General features: G+C 39.8%; 12 non-coding genes across 12 annotated transcripts; all 12 read left to right on the top strand.

The window, feature by feature from the left end:
- Positions 1–6,375: 6,375 nt before the first annotated feature.
- Positions 6,376–6,458, top strand: trnal-cag (transfer RNA leucine (anticodon CAG)). The gene has a single exon. It is a non-coding gene; the product is annotated as a tRNA-Leu (tRNA).
- A 1,381-nt stretch (positions 6,459–7,839) lies between these two features.
- Positions 7,840–7,911, top strand: trnaq-uug (transfer RNA glutamine (anticodon UUG)). The gene has a single exon. It is a non-coding gene; the product is annotated as a tRNA-Gln (tRNA).
- A 281-nt stretch (positions 7,912–8,192) lies between these two features.
- On the top strand, positions 8,193–8,275 carry trnal-cag (transfer RNA leucine (anticodon CAG)). The gene has a single exon. It is a non-coding gene; the product is annotated as a tRNA-Leu (tRNA).
- Positions 8,276–8,785: 510 nt separating this feature from the next.
- Positions 8,786–8,857, top strand: trnaq-cug (transfer RNA glutamine (anticodon CUG)). Its single transcript has one exon. It is a non-coding gene; the product is annotated as a tRNA-Gln (tRNA).
- Positions 8,858–11,169: 2,312 nt separating this feature from the next.
- trnaq-uug (transfer RNA glutamine (anticodon UUG)) lies at positions 11,170–11,241 on the top strand. The gene has a single exon. It is a non-coding gene; the product is annotated as a tRNA-Gln (tRNA).
- Positions 11,242–11,530: 289 nt separating this feature from the next.
- trnal-cag (transfer RNA leucine (anticodon CAG)) lies at positions 11,531–11,613 on the top strand. Its single transcript has one exon. It is a non-coding gene; the product is annotated as a tRNA-Leu (tRNA).
- Positions 11,614–12,352: 739 nt separating this feature from the next.
- Positions 12,353–12,424, top strand: trnaq-cug (transfer RNA glutamine (anticodon CUG)). Its single transcript has one exon. It is a non-coding gene; the product is annotated as a tRNA-Gln (tRNA).
- Positions 12,425–13,201: 777 nt separating this feature from the next.
- trnal-cag (transfer RNA leucine (anticodon CAG)) lies at positions 13,202–13,284 on the top strand. The gene has a single exon. It is a non-coding gene; the product is annotated as a tRNA-Leu (tRNA).
- A 711-nt stretch (positions 13,285–13,995) lies between these two features.
- On the top strand, positions 13,996–14,067 carry trnaq-uug (transfer RNA glutamine (anticodon UUG)). Its single transcript has one exon. It is a non-coding gene; the product is annotated as a tRNA-Gln (tRNA).
- Positions 14,068–14,299: 232 nt separating this feature from the next.
- On the top strand, positions 14,300–14,371 carry trnaq-cug (transfer RNA glutamine (anticodon CUG)). The gene has a single exon. It is a non-coding gene; the product is annotated as a tRNA-Gln (tRNA).
- A 588-nt stretch (positions 14,372–14,959) lies between these two features.
- trnal-cag (transfer RNA leucine (anticodon CAG)) lies at positions 14,960–15,042 on the top strand. Its single transcript has one exon. It is a non-coding gene; the product is annotated as a tRNA-Leu (tRNA).
- A 950-nt stretch (positions 15,043–15,992) lies between these two features.
- trnaq-cug (transfer RNA glutamine (anticodon CUG)) lies at positions 15,993–16,064 on the top strand. Its single transcript has one exon. It is a non-coding gene; the product is annotated as a tRNA-Gln (tRNA).
- Positions 16,065–16,279: the final 215 nt, after the last annotated feature.

Consider the following 16,279-nt stretch of genomic DNA (forward strand, 5'->3'; position numbering starts at 1 on the left):
TCTGGGTTTGAAAATTGTCGGAAACATTTGGGATAACCTAAGTACACAACTCAACAAAATATATAACATAGGTCTAGTTGTTTTTAGACATTTTAATGTGGAATAATTACATATTATACCTTTTAAGAAGACAAAAGTGGATAACGTTACAGGTCTGTGTACCATGCAGTGGAAGAAACAGACCCGACCTGAGCTGCAAGGACAGCCTGCAGCTTAAAAACCTCCATAAAAATAAACCCCAGTATTGGACACATTAAAATTGATGATGACGCTAGATGAAAAGTCAGAAGACAATCTATCTAATAGCTGTTGAGATATTTCACTTAAAACCACAAAAATGAATGTCATGGTGACCTCATGCAGCTAGCAGGGCAAAAAGTCAGTTTACTGAGTTCTGCAAACCTACACTTGAAAATAAATTCACTATTTGCTCAACATGAATACACAGAATGCATTCAACATGTACACTGGTCACTCTATTTCATTAGTACATTGTTTATGCTAGGCAAAAGTTTGTCTGGACCTTCATGATAGAGTCAGAAGTGCTTGTTTTGAAAAAAAAAAAAAAGCCTCCATGTCTGTCCTTATCAGCTGATATTTGTCCATGGCTGGGTGACATGTTGGTTTTATTAAGCTTTCCTACTGCAAAACAATTTTTCTTGCATGCCAGTAATGGCTTCAACTTAATTTTAGTATTCCAGTATGTGTAATTCCATTATTAATGCATAGACTTGAGGCTATTCTTAGACTGTCTTTGCTTTCATGGTCAAAATAACATCCATCTGGATAAACAGCCATTCATAAGAGGTGAAGGGTCTTTGTCAGGGTCTGTGGTCTCTCCCTCTAACAGATGCAAAGCTCTTTTTGTTCTAAATAAAACAGACAGATGTTGGATTTAGCAAAAACACATATACAGGGGCTGAGCATTGGCCCTCCTGCACTGTATGTCAATCAAACAGCAGCAAAACACAGATGTGATTATTATCTAGGAAAACAGTGAGTGATTGCACCATGGCATTTCTTATTCTGACTCTGAACAAGGCATTTTCATGGTTAGAAACTCAATTCCCTGCGAAGAACACAACAGATTCAGTCACTGTGGTTTTCAATCTTCGTGTGCAGTAAAGTGAAGTTGTCCCAGTGATCATTCAATTCAAAAGAGCAGACATTTGCTCAGCACACTTGTGTCATTTCAGTGCCAGTTATATAACGAGAGCTCTTGTTTGACTGGTTTGCTCAATGGGAGTTATCCCACAATAACAGGTATGTTCCAGTCTGCAGTTTATGTAAGCTCTATTTGTCAGTATTATGCGCAAGTTCAAGCTATCAAGTTCAACAGTATTTGAACAGAGTGGATGGCTGCTGGTTCAGTTGCATGTCGCCAAACAAATTTTCAACCCTTAATTACTAGGAGAAACAACGAAGGGGTAGAGTTACAATCATCCGTTGGAAGTTAAAGACAATTTTGTTCTTATTGCTTAATTTTTGGTATGCTGATCTCTTGTTAAAAGCTATGTGACTCACTCTTGGTCATTTTAATCCAATTTGTTAACCAAAGACTAAATGAGGTCCAAGATGACAAGCCTCCACATGCCTGGTAAAAAGTGAATGTTTGTGGTGCAGAAAGGGTTTCCTTCTTTACAGCCAGATGTGCAACTAAGAATCAATCCAAATCCATGACTCAACATGATGAAAAAAGTGTTAATATTATCACACTTCAATTAAAAGCAAAAGTCAGAAAGTGCTCTAAAAAAGTGCCAAATGTAAAAAAGAAAAGGAGGAGCAACATAATCCACTATCACATTGCCAGAAGTGCCTTCATTGCCTCTTTCATCATGTAGGTCAAACGTTATTTCAATGTAGAACTAAACGTGAGCTCACTGATTCCATTATCTTTATTGCGTGGGATTAAAGGGCTTAAGTGTGGCAAGTGACTCCGAAAGAATGTTGCATTCATGCATGTGAGGACTTTTCAGGTTACTCCTTTACTGCCTTTAGGTCATTTCAGTCTAAATGCAAACAGTAAAATGCACAGTTCCAGTTTTAATACTTATGTCAATCCAACATGTTTCATGTTTTAATGTACAGCTATTATTTAAGGACAATTTATTCAAGTTAAATTATTCAAATAAAGGTAGTATCTAAAATCCTACACCTTTATTTTTCAGTATAAAAGTTATATGCATGCAACAACCCTATGTAGCAAAATAAGTTTTGTACATAAAGCACATGTATACTACTTTCTGATAACAATCTAACAATGCACCACATTTTATAGATGTGAACGTTACTGTTGTGCGACTCTACAGCTGCCAGTGATGAGGCAAAATGATGATGATAAGTGTCCGAAATCTTGAATTGCTGCTCACTATTGAGTTAACTATTGAGTGTCGATTACATAGGGAGTAGTGAATGAGCGAATGAGTGTGGGAGAGACACAACCATGATTACTGACACACATTAATGGAACAGAGCCATATGCATCTTAATGTTAATAGTTACACCAGTGCTGCTACTTAATAGCACTCAGTTACTGAGTGCAACATAAAGCTTTTTTGTTCAGTAGGTATACTGGCCAAAACTACAGCAATAACACAGAAACAAAGTAAAAAAAAAAATAAATAAAACAAAGAAAAACAACAAAAAAGAAACACTTAAAAGCTACTTTCCTTTATTTGTGGGGCACTTGGGAGCAGAAGAACTACAAACCAGTTGAAAGACATGCAACATCTGACATATTATCGCATTATCAAGTTGTTCCGGCTAACATCATAGCAAGCAGTGGCCTATTTACACATCCAGCAGACAGGTAGCATTTGGAGTCATGTTTGTGTCCACCTGATTAATTTAAGTCCAATATTCACTCTCTTTTAGTTTTATGGTCTACACTAACTTCTGAATAAATATGAGTCCTTAGGTTTAGCTAACATTAGCTTGATGTTTAAGTTTCTTCACAAGCTAACATTAGTCGCTAACTTTGTCTGTTTGTTGTTTGGTGCTGTGCAAGTAGTGTCAGGTCAATTTATTTGAGTTTTTCCGACCCATACAGTAAATATGTGGGTAAGCAATGAGCTAAAAGAGACTAAAAAGCTGTTAAATTGTCTGTGGGTTCACAATGAGTGACATTTTTTAGGTTACATATAGCCATTTGATTTATTGGTAAAATAGAAAATAATGATTAGTAGCTCTTACATTCTATATGATATGCATTCAGACTTTTCTTAATTTTTTTACATACAAACAAATGGGCACAGTATGTGGGCAGCTTTTTTTTAAATTAACATGGTTCCATCCCATTATCATAACATAATTTACACCCACACCTAGTGCTAAAGTTCATTGTTCACTTTTTCTGCTACATTTATTTGTAAAACATCATGAGCAGCATCACTCCCCTGAGACATAGTATACTGTAACTGAAAATAAAATCAGTGAAGACGAGTCATGCATTGTGTAGTGCCACCATGTCTTCGCTGGCTCGAAGACTCTCACCTCTCTCCCACTCCGCAAGTGAAAGGCATTTTCTGTTTCAGCTATCTAGGTCACCCAGCTTTGTGAGCCAGGTTCCACACAGTTTGGACTTGCAGTTCAGTATCTCGGCCTGCAAATCCCTCAGTCTCAGATATGCAGCTCCGAGCTCAGCAGCTATTAAGTAATAATAGTCCACATCATTTACTTGTTGCTAGACACATTGAAAGCAGTGCCAAATGCATAACATGCTGTCAAGACCCACTTACCTGTTGACTGAAACTAAACCTGATTATTCAGTGTTGGAGTATTTAATTGTTGTCAGCTGAAGGAGGCCTACTCTCATGTGAGATGCTTTACTGAGTTTCTGTGCTTTGATTCAGAACATGAGACAACTCATGTCACGTAACACCAAAATATGAGTCTTGCTGCTGCTGCACAGTGAGCATCCCTGCAACATCCAAAATGGGTATTTGTGTACTGTGGAGACTCATCCAATACGGTGATAATGGGGTATCTTGGTATTGCAATTTAGCACTTAGGCTCAGGTGTATTCTTTCTTCTGTCTTTTCCATCAGGAAATTCTCAACTTATACTTGGAAACACACAGATAAATACTTTCTGCATGCTTTATGTGCAGTAAAACAGCTAACTATTTCTCAAAATCTGCTTTACACTACACAGGCACTTGGAGATATTTTTACTTCATCACTGATTACAGCCCAAATGTACTGTACCGCTAATCAGCTCGAGGTCCACTGTTGTCTTAATCTCATTCGCCCCATGCTCAAGAGTTTAGAGAGTGTTGTTTTTTTAGCTTTTTAAATCAAAAAACACAAAGAGCAAATGTGTGAGGAATGAATTAAACTGTTTTATATAATGTAAGCTGCGAACGTTAGCATGTCCAGGTGAGTACACATTCGCATGTCCAGGTGTGTAATTTACCTACAATGGTAACCTAGTGTTATTTCTAAGCTAACTACAACATTTGGTGTGGTTGCATTAGAAAAATACCTGTGCAGGACTGGAACATCTGCCTTGTGGGAGCCAAGGTGCTAACATATGAGAGTTTAGCGCAACAAGAGCAGCTCTGTCAGGTTCTTTATTTACTTGTGTATAACATTTTGACATTTGCCAAACTGGTTATTCCTCATCCTCAAATCCTTTTCTTTTTTAAAAATTAGCCATAATGCTTTAAAAATACTCTTTTTTTTAAAGGGAATTTTTATATATATAGTATATTTTTAACCTTTCTGCTGCTGTTGCACTGCTGTGGGCTGGGAGGTACAGCATTTCGTTTTTTTTGTGTATGCAAATTCAATCTTGAATCTTGAATCTTGAATAAATGTACGTACAGTTTCCTTTTTAAAATGTTATCCACTGTCTTACTGGTAATGCCATGCGCTATCTCTGTCATATGCTCTGAATAACGTGTGGCGATGACATGTACAAAATGGTTTCACAACTGTCTGAACTGTCTGTAAATGTGAAGTAATTCCATGGTGTAATGGTTAGCATTCTGGACTTTGTGAACTGTGATCAAATCTCGGTGGGACCTGATTTCAAGAGGATTTGCAAGTGAAATGCCGTAACTTTAGTCGGTTAACAGTTAGAGGTTAACAGGTTAACTGTGGGCCAAAAGCCTGAGTAAACAGATAGGTTTTGAGGGCTGATTTGAAAGAGTCCAGGGTAGGAGCATTGCGTATTTCGGAAGGGAGAGAGTTCCAGGGGGTGCGGGCTGCCAGGCTGAAAGCTCTGTCTCCAAAAGTGCGTCAGCAGGTGCGGGGGACGGAGAGCAGTCCTGAGTCAGAGGACCGCAGGCTTCGGGAAAGTGTGGGTCAGTGGAGGAGGTCAGAAAGGTACTGGGGGGCCAGGGAGTGGAGGGATTTGTAGGTAAGGAGGAGGAGTTTGTAGGAGATGCGGTATTTCACAGGGAGCCAGTGTAGGTGAATGAGAGTGGGGGTGATGTGCTGCCAGGGTTTGGTGTGGGTAAGAACCCTGGCAGCGGAGTTCTGGGCATATTGGAGCCTGTCCAGGGTTTTACTGGAAACCCTGAACAGGACTCCATTGCAGTAGTCCAGATGATTTGAATTGAAGCTATGGATCGAGGTGTGAGCAACAGTGTTTGAGAGTGACAGCTGGAGTCAGGAGAAGTTCTTGAGGTGGAAAAAGGCAGATTTGGTGACGGATTTGATGTGTGACTGGAAGGAGAGGGAAGAGTCCAGGATGACGCCAAGGTTGCGGACTTCAGGGGATGGGGAGATGGAGCAACCGTTGACCTCAAGGAGAAATGCCAAACCTTCTGGAGCAGCGCCTTAGGTGCCACAACCATGAGCTCTGTTTTTTTGCTGTTTAGTTTGAGTAGATTGGACGACATCCATGATTTTGGCAGTTGATTACATTAGGAAGTGAAGGTTCCTTTATGAAATGTTATCCACTGTGTTACTGGTATTGTCATGCGCTATCTCTGTCATATGCTCTGAATAACATATTTGGCAATACCATGTATGAAATAGTTTCAGTACTTTCTAATGAGCCTAAGTGGTGCTTCCATGGTGTAATGGTTAGACTCTGAATCCAGTAACCTGATTTCAAATCTTGGTGGAACATTGTTTTAAGAGGAAGTACGGGTAAAATGGATTGCAGGGAAAATCCTGCAAGGTGGACCTTGTTTGTCAGTTCCTGGAAATATCTGAATGAGTGTGCAGGGACCTCAAGGACCTTTCTCAAATTGGTATTGGTCTGTGATTAGTCAGAATTGCATTGTAAACACAAAGACTGCATATCATAATTCATATGTGAACTTTGTTGTCTTTACAATATTTATACTCATACTATAACAATTAGGCTAGTGCTTTGCTAAGTGCTATGTGGACCAAAAATAATAGGTCTGGCATTTGTAACCCAGTCAGGATGGCCGAGCGGTCTAAGGCGCTGCGTTCAGGTCGCAGTCTCCCCTGGAGGCGTGGGTTCGAATCCCACTTCTGACAGCCAGTGTTTTTCACAGTTGCTTGTAACACAATATTGGGAAAGAAAAGTTGACCTTCTCTAGGTGATGAGCACTTGACATGAAAGTTTCAGTCTCTACACTCAACTTGTGCTGACAAAGCAATGTGTTGGTGTACAGTAGCTGTGCTACTATGTGAACTGTAAAACGAGTAGACCTCGTCCTTCAACCCACATGAATGAGCATCTCCCACATCCCCTCTTGTCTGTGAATGGCACATTAGCTAGTTATGCCAGGTTTGTGTGTGTTCACCTGCGGTCACGTGGTCACCATATGGTCCAGTCTAGCTCAAAGGTCTGCCAGGATACAAGTAAGAAAAAATTGTGTCTTAAGAGTGTTGATATACAGACATTAATTTATTATTAGCCTATCTCAAATACCATGCCAGATAACTTCATAACCAGAGCTAAAATATTCATCTTCAACTTACAGACAGTTGCTAGCGGAAGTTCATTAAGGTAGCTAGCTAGTGGTTAAATTTTTCACATGATCTATCGCTGTTAATTGCTGTATGCTATCTCTGTCAAATACTATGTATTATAGCTTTTATTGACACTAATTATACATATTGTATTGCATTTTTCTATGACTGTATGGAAACGAACATGAAAATCTGTGTACTGAATTGGGGGTTAGCACTCAGACCATCCGTACAATTTGGAATTACATGACTTGCAAATGACTGAATCCTTTGTGGTTACTGTTCTTACTGTAATCTATTTGTGTTATAAATGACAACAAAATACCATTACCATACATTAATATGGAAATTGACACTGTTCTCCACTAGCTTGTCAAGAGCCATTATGCAACTGAGTGTGTGGTTCCATGGTGTAATGTTAGCACTCTGGACTCAGAATCCAGAGATCTCAGTTTAAATCTCAGTGGGACCTGGTTTTAATAGGATGCACAGTTTTAAGACTGCAACCTGCCTAAAGGATGTACCTTCACATAATATTGTCAGTAGCTGACAATTGAGAATTTGTGTAAAGCAAATGTAGGTTTAAGTTTGAGTTGGTTTGTTTTTGTAAAAGTCTGATTTCTTTGTACATAATACTTTTCTTGTATGTTAATGCATCATCAGGCCTGATAATTCTGACATTCAAGTGGGAGCATTGACAGAAAGGAGTTTCATCTTTCATCTGACTTTATCAGCACCTGGAAAAAACAATTTAAAAAAAATTTTAGGTCATTTGTTTTTGTGAAAGATTACATTTTTGAGGTTTTCATTTTTGTTGTCTGTGAGCACAGCGTTGGCTAGCTATATCTGTTTTTTGTGTGCTCACCTTTGATCACGCAATCTTGATAAGGTAAATTCACCTCAAAGACCACAATTCCCACAATGTAAGGTCATTGTTGGGTGTGGTTCCATGGTGTAATGGTTAGCACTCTGGACTTTGAATCCAGTGATCCGAGTTCAAATCTCGGTGGAACCTTCTTTTAAGAGGAAGTATGGGTAAAGTGGAATATTGGGAAATTTCCTATCATCCACCTTCTTTGTCACTTCCTGGAAATGTCTGAATCTGTGTGCAGGGATGGCTACCAAGAACCTCTGGTCTGTGATTGGTAACAATTGCATTGTAAACACAAAGAATCCACCACTTATATGTGAACCGTTTTGTCTTTACAATATTTATACTGATACAATAGCAACTAGGCTAGTTCTTTGCTAATTGCTATGTGGATTAAAAATAATAGGTCTAGAATTTGTGCCATCGTCAGGATGGCCGAGCGGTCTAAGGCGCTGCGTTCAGGTCGCAGTCTCCCCTGGAGGCGTGGGTTCGAATCCCACTTCTGACAGCCAGTGTTTTTCACAGTAGGCCTAATAGATGCTTGTAAAACAATGTTGGGAAACAAAGGTGGTGACGAGCGCTTGATCAAAAGGCCAGAAAGTTTCAGTCTCTGCACTCTCAGCCACACACAGCAATGTGTTGCGGTACAGTGCTAATATGCGCTTGATGAACTGTAAAACAAGTGGACCTGGTCCTTCAACCAACTGACGTGAACAAGCATTTCCCACATCCTCAGTTGTCTTAAAACATATAGATAAATACAGCCAGGATCTAAAAGTGTAGCGTGTAGTAAAACAAATATGAAAATCTGTGTACTGAATCGGTGGTTAGCACTCAGATCATCTGTACAATTTTGAATTACATGACTTGCAAATGAATCCTTTGTGGTTACTGTTCTTATCATATGCTATTTGTGTTGTAAATGACAGCAATATACCATCACCATACAGTAATATTGAAAATGATAATAATATCTTCTCCACTAGCTTGTCAAGAGACATTATGGCCTTGAACACATGGTTCCATGGTGTAATGGTTAGCACTCTGGACTCTGAATCCAGCGATCCGAGTTCAAATCTCGGTGGGACCTGGTTTTAAGAGTATGCGCAGTTTTAAGACAACCTGGACACAGATATGAGATGAAACGATCCAATGAAGTACCTGCGGAAAACCTCTGTTTTTGGGACAGCAAAAAGTCATATTCAAAGAAGTGAAATGTTAACAATAGGCTGAAATCATTCAACAGAATAAGAAGATGTAGAAACATTAGAAATAATTAGAAATAATTTCCAAATAGTAAAAGTAGGCTAAGGCTTAAAATACATGTAGGTATTATTGTATATGACTTAAATATAGAGTGAGTATTTTTTGCTATTTAATTGGATGATGAAGTAACCATTCTGAATCGTCGGGATCCTGTTGGAATGATGACTCCTTTTTTTCCAGTGATCTGATTGGTCAGTGGTCAGGGTGTTGACAGGTTGTGATCCGATCTTCTGAAGTTAACCTGCTCCAGAGCAGTTTAGCTGTTCGGCCTAAATTACCATGGTGGTGTACCCTGGTAAGAAGTGAACCACCGTCGTAACCCTGAAAACCCAGGATTAAACCTGAAGTTTCCTCACTAACTACAGATCCTGCTTCATAGTACAGGCCCCAGGAGTCCATTCCAGAAAGCAGGTTCAACAAAATCTGAGTCTAACCCTGAATTTTCAGTTGATGAACCCCGAGATGGGAAACTCTGAGTTTTCAGATCCAGAACAGTTGATCAGAGTCGGTTCAATCAACTCTGAGTACGTTCACTCTGAATTAAGTGCGTACATGAACAAAAGAAGCCATCATCAATCGAGCCCCAATACTATGATTCACCATGGCAACAGGTAAATAAAAGACAGAGCCTCCATTTTAATCCAGTAGATGTAGAGATATTAATGCATGTGTATGCGGACCGTGCACATTTATCTTTAAAAAAAGAACCTAAGTCAGAGCGGGGAAAGTGTCAATAAGTTAACACAATTCAGTTTTATTCAGTATTGTCTATTAATTCATCATTTACCATACTTATATTTGCTTAATGATGATAAAGTGGAATCTGACCGTTTATCGGGCTGTAGCTACATTACATTTTTAATATACAGTATTTATTCAGCTTTTATCTGACGAGGGACAAAACACAGGAGATGGCACTGAAGATGAAAAATATGGTTTAAGATTTAAAAAATATATAGATCAAAGACATAGAGACATGACTGTAAGCTCACAGTCTGATCCAGTAATAATGTGTTTGGTGATTTGCACTTGAAAAGGCATTGAGGTTAAAACACAATAGATTTTAAAATATTAGATATCTATTTATATCTTGTTTCAACAGCTTTCAGTGATGCTGCTCGATCCTGCTCACTCAGAAATATTAACATATAATCTCCAATATTATAGGAATGATGTTCCATCAGTGCGATCAATCACATCATGAGTGATAGAGATAACTATTCATTGATCCTACTTCCTACGTCTAAAGCTCTATACTGATTTTTTAGATTTAAACTGAGATTACACATTATGTGCAATAAATATTTCAGGTCAGGAGCTGCTCTAACAAGCTGACAGCTGTCTGTCTCAGTGTTATAAAAGAAGGACATGCAGAGGTTTTATTCTGAGCTGAGGGTGAATTCATGCTGTGTCATATTTGAATGTGAGAGCAAAAACCACTGTTCAAAGAAATGACTAATGCACGTAAAAGCAGTAATTTTAGAAAGTCCTGAATAACTAAACTAATATCCAACCAGGATTTTGATCCTGACAGACAGTAAACCTCCACTAATGAATGTGCTTCAATATGCGCTTTGATATGAACTGAATGAGGAAATGAAACCGCATATCTTGCTCTGTAAGAGGGAGGAGGCAGAGAAACTCAAGGTTTGTTGAAGAAAAGCTGCCAGTGAGCAAGTTAACTTCACAGAGTCAGTCACCATGGTAACTGACCCCGAGTTTAAGTTACCTCTCTTTCTGGAATTGAAAATCCAAATTTCCTCATCTCAGAGTTAACAAACTCAGAGTTTTCACTAAACCCGCTTTAGTAACATGTGAAACATGTTTTCAGAGGAACTGAAAACATGGAACTGAAAAAATGTAACATTAATTCTAATAATTCTGATTTTCATGTCAGAGCATTGACAGAGAGGGAGTTTCATCTTTCATCTGACTTTATCGGCACCTGGAAAAGTCAAACTCTTTACTTTTAAAATTTTAGTTAATTTGTTTCTGTGAAAGATTACATTTTTGGGGGTTTCTGTCTTAGCTAGCTATGCCTGGTTTTTGTGTGCTCACCTTTGATCACTCAGTCTTGATATTGTAAATTCTCCTCAAAGACCACAATTCCCACAATTTAAGGTAGTTGTGGGGTGTGGTTCCATGGTGTAATGGTTAGCACTCTGGACTTTGAATCCAGTGATCCGAGTTCAAATCTCGGTGGAACCTAGTTTTAAGATGAAGTACGGGTTAAGTGGATTGGGAAATTGCTTATCATCCACCTTGTTTGTCAGTGCCTGGAAATGTGTATGCAGGGAGGACTATCAAGGAACCTTCTCAAATTGGTACTAGTCTGTGATTGCTTAGAATTAAGTTGTAAATACAAAGACTGCATACCATAATTCATATGTGAACTTTGTTATCTTTACAGTATTTATACTCATACTATAACAATTAGGCTAGTGCTTTGCTAAGTGCTATGTGGACCAAAAATAATAGGTCTGGCATTTGTAACCCAGTCAGGATGGCCGAGCGGTCTAAGGCGCTGCGTTCAGGTCGCAGTCTCCCCTGGAGGCGTGGGTTCGAATCCCACTTCTGACAGCCAGTGTTTTTCACAGTTGCTTGTAACACAATATTGGGAAAGAAAAGTTGACCTTCTCTAGGTGATGAGCATTTGACAAAAAAGATTTAGTCTCTACACTCTCAACTTGTGCTGACAAAGTAATGTGTTGGTGTACAGTAGCTGTGCTACTATGTGAACTGTAAAACGAGTAGACCTCGTCCTTCAACCTACTGACATGGGTCACGTAGTCACCATATGGTCCAGTGTAGCTCAAAGGTCTGCCAGGTTACAGGTAAGAAAAAATAATGTTGATATGAGTGTTGATATACAAACATTAATTTATTATTAGCCTATCTCAAATACCATACCAAATAACTTCATAACCAGATCTAAAATATTCATCTTCAACTTTCAGACAATAGCTAGCTGAAGTTAGCTAAGTTCATTAAGGTAGCTAGCTAGTGGTTGAAGGTTTCCTTTTTTCACGATCCTCTATATCGTTGTATGCTATCTCTGTCAAATACTAAGTATTATAGCTTTTATTGACACAAACATACGTATTGCATTTTTCTACAACTGTATGGACACAAACATGAAAATTTGTGTACTGAATTGGTGGGGGAATTGGTGGCAAGTGACTGAATACTTTGTGGTTACTGCTTTACTGTAATTTATTTCTGCTATAAATGACAACAAAATACCATCACCATACATTAATATGGAAATTGACACTATTCTCCACTACATTGTCAAGAGACAGTATGATGCTTGATAAATGGTTCCATGGTGTAATGGTTAGCACTCTGGACTCTGAATCCAGCGATCCGAGTTCAAATCTCGGTGGAACCTTATTTTAAAAGGATGCATAGTTTTAAGATTGCAAACTGTCCACCTGCCTAAAAAACCTACTTTCACTTTAGCATTGACAGAAAGGGAGTTTCATTTTTCATCTGACTTTATCGGCACCCAGAAAAGTCAAACTTTTTTTAAAAATTTGAGTTAATTTGTGTCTTTGAAAGATTACATCTTTTGAGATTTTTCGTCTTTCTCTTGTCTGTGAACACAGCGTTGGTTAGCTATGCCTGGTTTTTGTGTGCTCATCTTTGATCACTCAGTCTTGATATTGTAAATTCTCCTGAAATACCACAACTCCCAACATGTAAGGAAGTTGGCAGGCATGGTGTAATGTTTAGCACTCTGGACTAGACACAATTTTTCCATTGTCTTAAATATCATGAGGGCAGATGACCTGAATACATTGGGCTAAAAAGTTGATCTTGAAGTGAAAGTCTGGCCAAGGAGGGAGCCGAGCAAGTAGCAAAAGTTTAATAAGTTGCTTACGTTAGGCAGTAAAGGTTCCTTTTTAAAATGTTATCCACTGTGTTACTGGTATTTTCATAGGCTGTCTCTGTTATATTCATTCATTCGTTTAATGATCTACATTGTCAGTTTGCTTAACTTTGTCACTACTTGCAGCTATACGCTAATAACGGTGCTTTTTTGTGTTGCTCACCTACTTTGCGGTTGTGTTTACATTCTGTGGACTGAATAATGGATGAGAGAGTCCATCAATCATTGCTAATTGCTATGTGGATCCAAAATCATAGGTCCGGACTTTCACGCGCAGTCAGGATGGCCGAGCGGTCTAAGGCGCTGCGTTCAGGTCGCAGTCTCCCCTGGAGGCGTGGGTTCGAATCCCACTTCTGACAGCCAGTGTTTTTCACAGTAGTCCTGAACGTTGCAGCTAAGACAACATTGGGAAAGACACTGGATGATGAGCGCTTGAGAAAAAAGCCACCACGGTTCAGTCTCTACACTCTCAACCTGTGCACAGAAAGCAATGCGTTGGTGCACAGTAGCTGTGCTGCTACTATGTGCTCCATAAACTTGTAAAATGAGTAGACCCGCTCCTTCAAATCACTCACTGAATGATCATCTCCCGCATCCCCTCTTGTCTCTGAGCGGCGCATTAGCCCGATATACCAGATTTATGTGTGTTCACCTGTCACTTGGAAATTACTGAATCCTTTGTGGTTACTGTTCTTAACGTAGGTTATTTGTGTTATAAATGATAGCAAAACACCATCGCCATAGGCTAATGGGGAAATTGACACTGTTCACTAGGTTGTCAAGAGACATGATGCAACAGAGCGCATGGTTCCATGGTGTAATGGTTAGCACTCTGGACTCTGAATCCAGTGATCCAAGTTCAAATTTCAGTGGGACCTGGTTTCAAGACTGCCACCTGTCCACCTGCCTAAGTAACCCACCTTCACCTGATGGCGTCAGTGGCTGGGAATCTGCGACTGATATCAAGACTGGTCAGTCGCTCAGTGATCGCAGACTGGTCACTCGCTCTTCAGATTGTCCAATTCTCCTGAGGGTCCTGTGAGGTGACTTTACGGGTAGTTGTGAGCTGTGGTTCCATGGTGTAATGGTTAGCACTCTGGACTTTGAATCCAGTGATCCGAGTTCAAATCTCGGTGGAACCTGATTTCAACAAGATTTGCACTTAAAATGCAGTGACTTTTGAAAATGTGAAAGCTCTGCCCTCTTTTTGGAAGACGCTGTGTTTTTTGAAAGACTGAATCCTTTGTGGTTGCTGTTCTTACCGTAGGCTATTTGTGTTATACATTACAGCAAAATGCCATGGTCATAGGCTAATATGGAAATCGACATTGTTCTCCACTAGCTTGTCAAGAGCCATTGCACAACCTAGTGTGTGGTTCCATGGTGTAATGGTTAGCACTCTGGACTCTGAATCCAGCGATCCGAGTTCAAATCTCGGTGGGACCTGGTTTTAAGAGGTCGCGAGACTATTTACAGGTAAAATGCAGGGACTTTAGTCCTATCTTGTCGGCGCTTGTAAATGTGGAAACAGTGCCCTTTCTTTGGAAGACGCTTTGTTTTTTGAAAGACTGAATCCATTGTGGTTACTGTTTTTCCAGTCTGTCTGAAAGTCATGGCGATCTACACTTAAGAGATATTCATCTTTTGATTATGTGGAAATTGACACAATTTTTCAATTGTCTTGAATAGCATGAGGGCAGATGACCTGAATACATTGGGCTAAAAAGTTGATCTTGAAGTGAAAGTCTGGCCAAGGAGGGAGCCGAGCAAGTAGCAAAAGTTTAATAAGTTGCTTACGTTAGGCAGTAAAGGTGCCTTTTTAAAATGTTATCCACTGTGTTACTGGTAATTTCATACGCTATCTCTGCTTTATTCATTAATTTATTTTAATGATCTACACTGTCAGTTTGCCTGACTTTGTCACTACTCACAGCCATACGCTGAGAGCGGTGCCTTTTTTGCCTCGAGAGAGTCCATCAATCATTGCTAATTGCTATGTGGATCCAAAATCATAGGTCCGGACCTTCACGCGCAGTCAGGATGGCCGAGCGGTCTAAGGCGCTGCGTTCAGGTCGCAGTCTCCCCTGGAGGCGTGGGTTCGAATCCCACTTCTGACAGCCAGTGTTTTTCACAGTAGTCCTGAACGTTGCAGCTAAGACAACATTGGGAAAGACACTGGATGATGAGCGCTTGAGAAAAAAGCCACCATGGTTCAGTCTCTACACTCTCAACCTGTGCACAGAAAGCAATGCGTTGGTGCACAGTAGCTGTGCTGCTACTATGTGCTCCATAAACTTGTAAAATGAGTAGACCCGCTCCTTCAAATCATTCACTGAATGATCATCTCCCACATCCCCTCTTGTCTCTGAGCGGCGCATTAGCCCGATATACCAGATTTATGTGTGTTCACCTGTCGCTTGGAAATGACTGAATCCTTTGTGGTTACTGTTCTTAACGTAGGTTATTTGTGTAATAAATGATAGCAAAACATCATCGCCATAGGCTAATGGGGAAATTGACACTGTTCTCCACTAGGTTGTCAAGAGACATGATGCAACAGAGCGCATGGTTCCATGGTGTAATGGTTAGCACTCTGGACACTGAATCCAGCGGTTCAAATCTCGGTGGGACCTGGTTTCAAGATTGCCACCTGTCCTAAGTAACCAACCTTCACCTGATGGTGTCAGTAGCTGGGAATCTGCGACTGACTCATCACTCGTTCTTCAAATCGTCCAATTCTGCTGAGGGTCCTGTGAGGTGACTTTACGGGTAGTTGTGAGCTGTGGTTCCATGGTGTAATGGTTAGTGATCCGAGTTCTAATCTCAGTGGAACCTGATTTGGAGAAGATATGCACTTAAAATGCAGTGACTTTTGAAAATGTGAAAGCTGTGCCCTCTTTTTGGAAGACGCTGTGCTTTTTGAAAGACTGAATCCTTTGTGGTTACTGTTCTTACCGTAGGCTATTTGTGTTATACATTACAGCAAAATGCCATGGTCATAGGCTAATATGGAAATCGACATTGCTCTCCACTAGCTTGTCAAGAGCCATTGCACAACCTAGTGTGTGGTTCCATGGTGTAATGGTTAGCACTCTGGACTCTGAATCCAGCGATCCGAGTTCAAATCTCGGTGGGACCTGGTTTTAAAGAGGTCGCGAGACTATTTACAGGTAAAATGCAGGGACTTTAGTCCTATCTTGTCGGCGCTTGTAAATGTGGAAATAGTGCCCTTTCTTTGGAAGACGCTTTGTTTTTTGAAAGACTGAATCCATTGTGGTTACTGTTTTTCCAGTCTGTCTGAAAGTCATGGCAATCTACACTTAAGAGATATTCATCTTTTGATTATGTGGAAAT

The sequence above is a fragment of the Thunnus thynnus genome, chromosome 23 (genome assembly GCF_963924715.1).
Source record: "Thunnus thynnus chromosome 23, fThuThy2.1, whole genome shotgun sequence".
NCBI classification, from domain to species: Eukaryota; Metazoa; Chordata; class Actinopteri; order Scombriformes; family Scombridae; genus Thunnus; species Thunnus thynnus.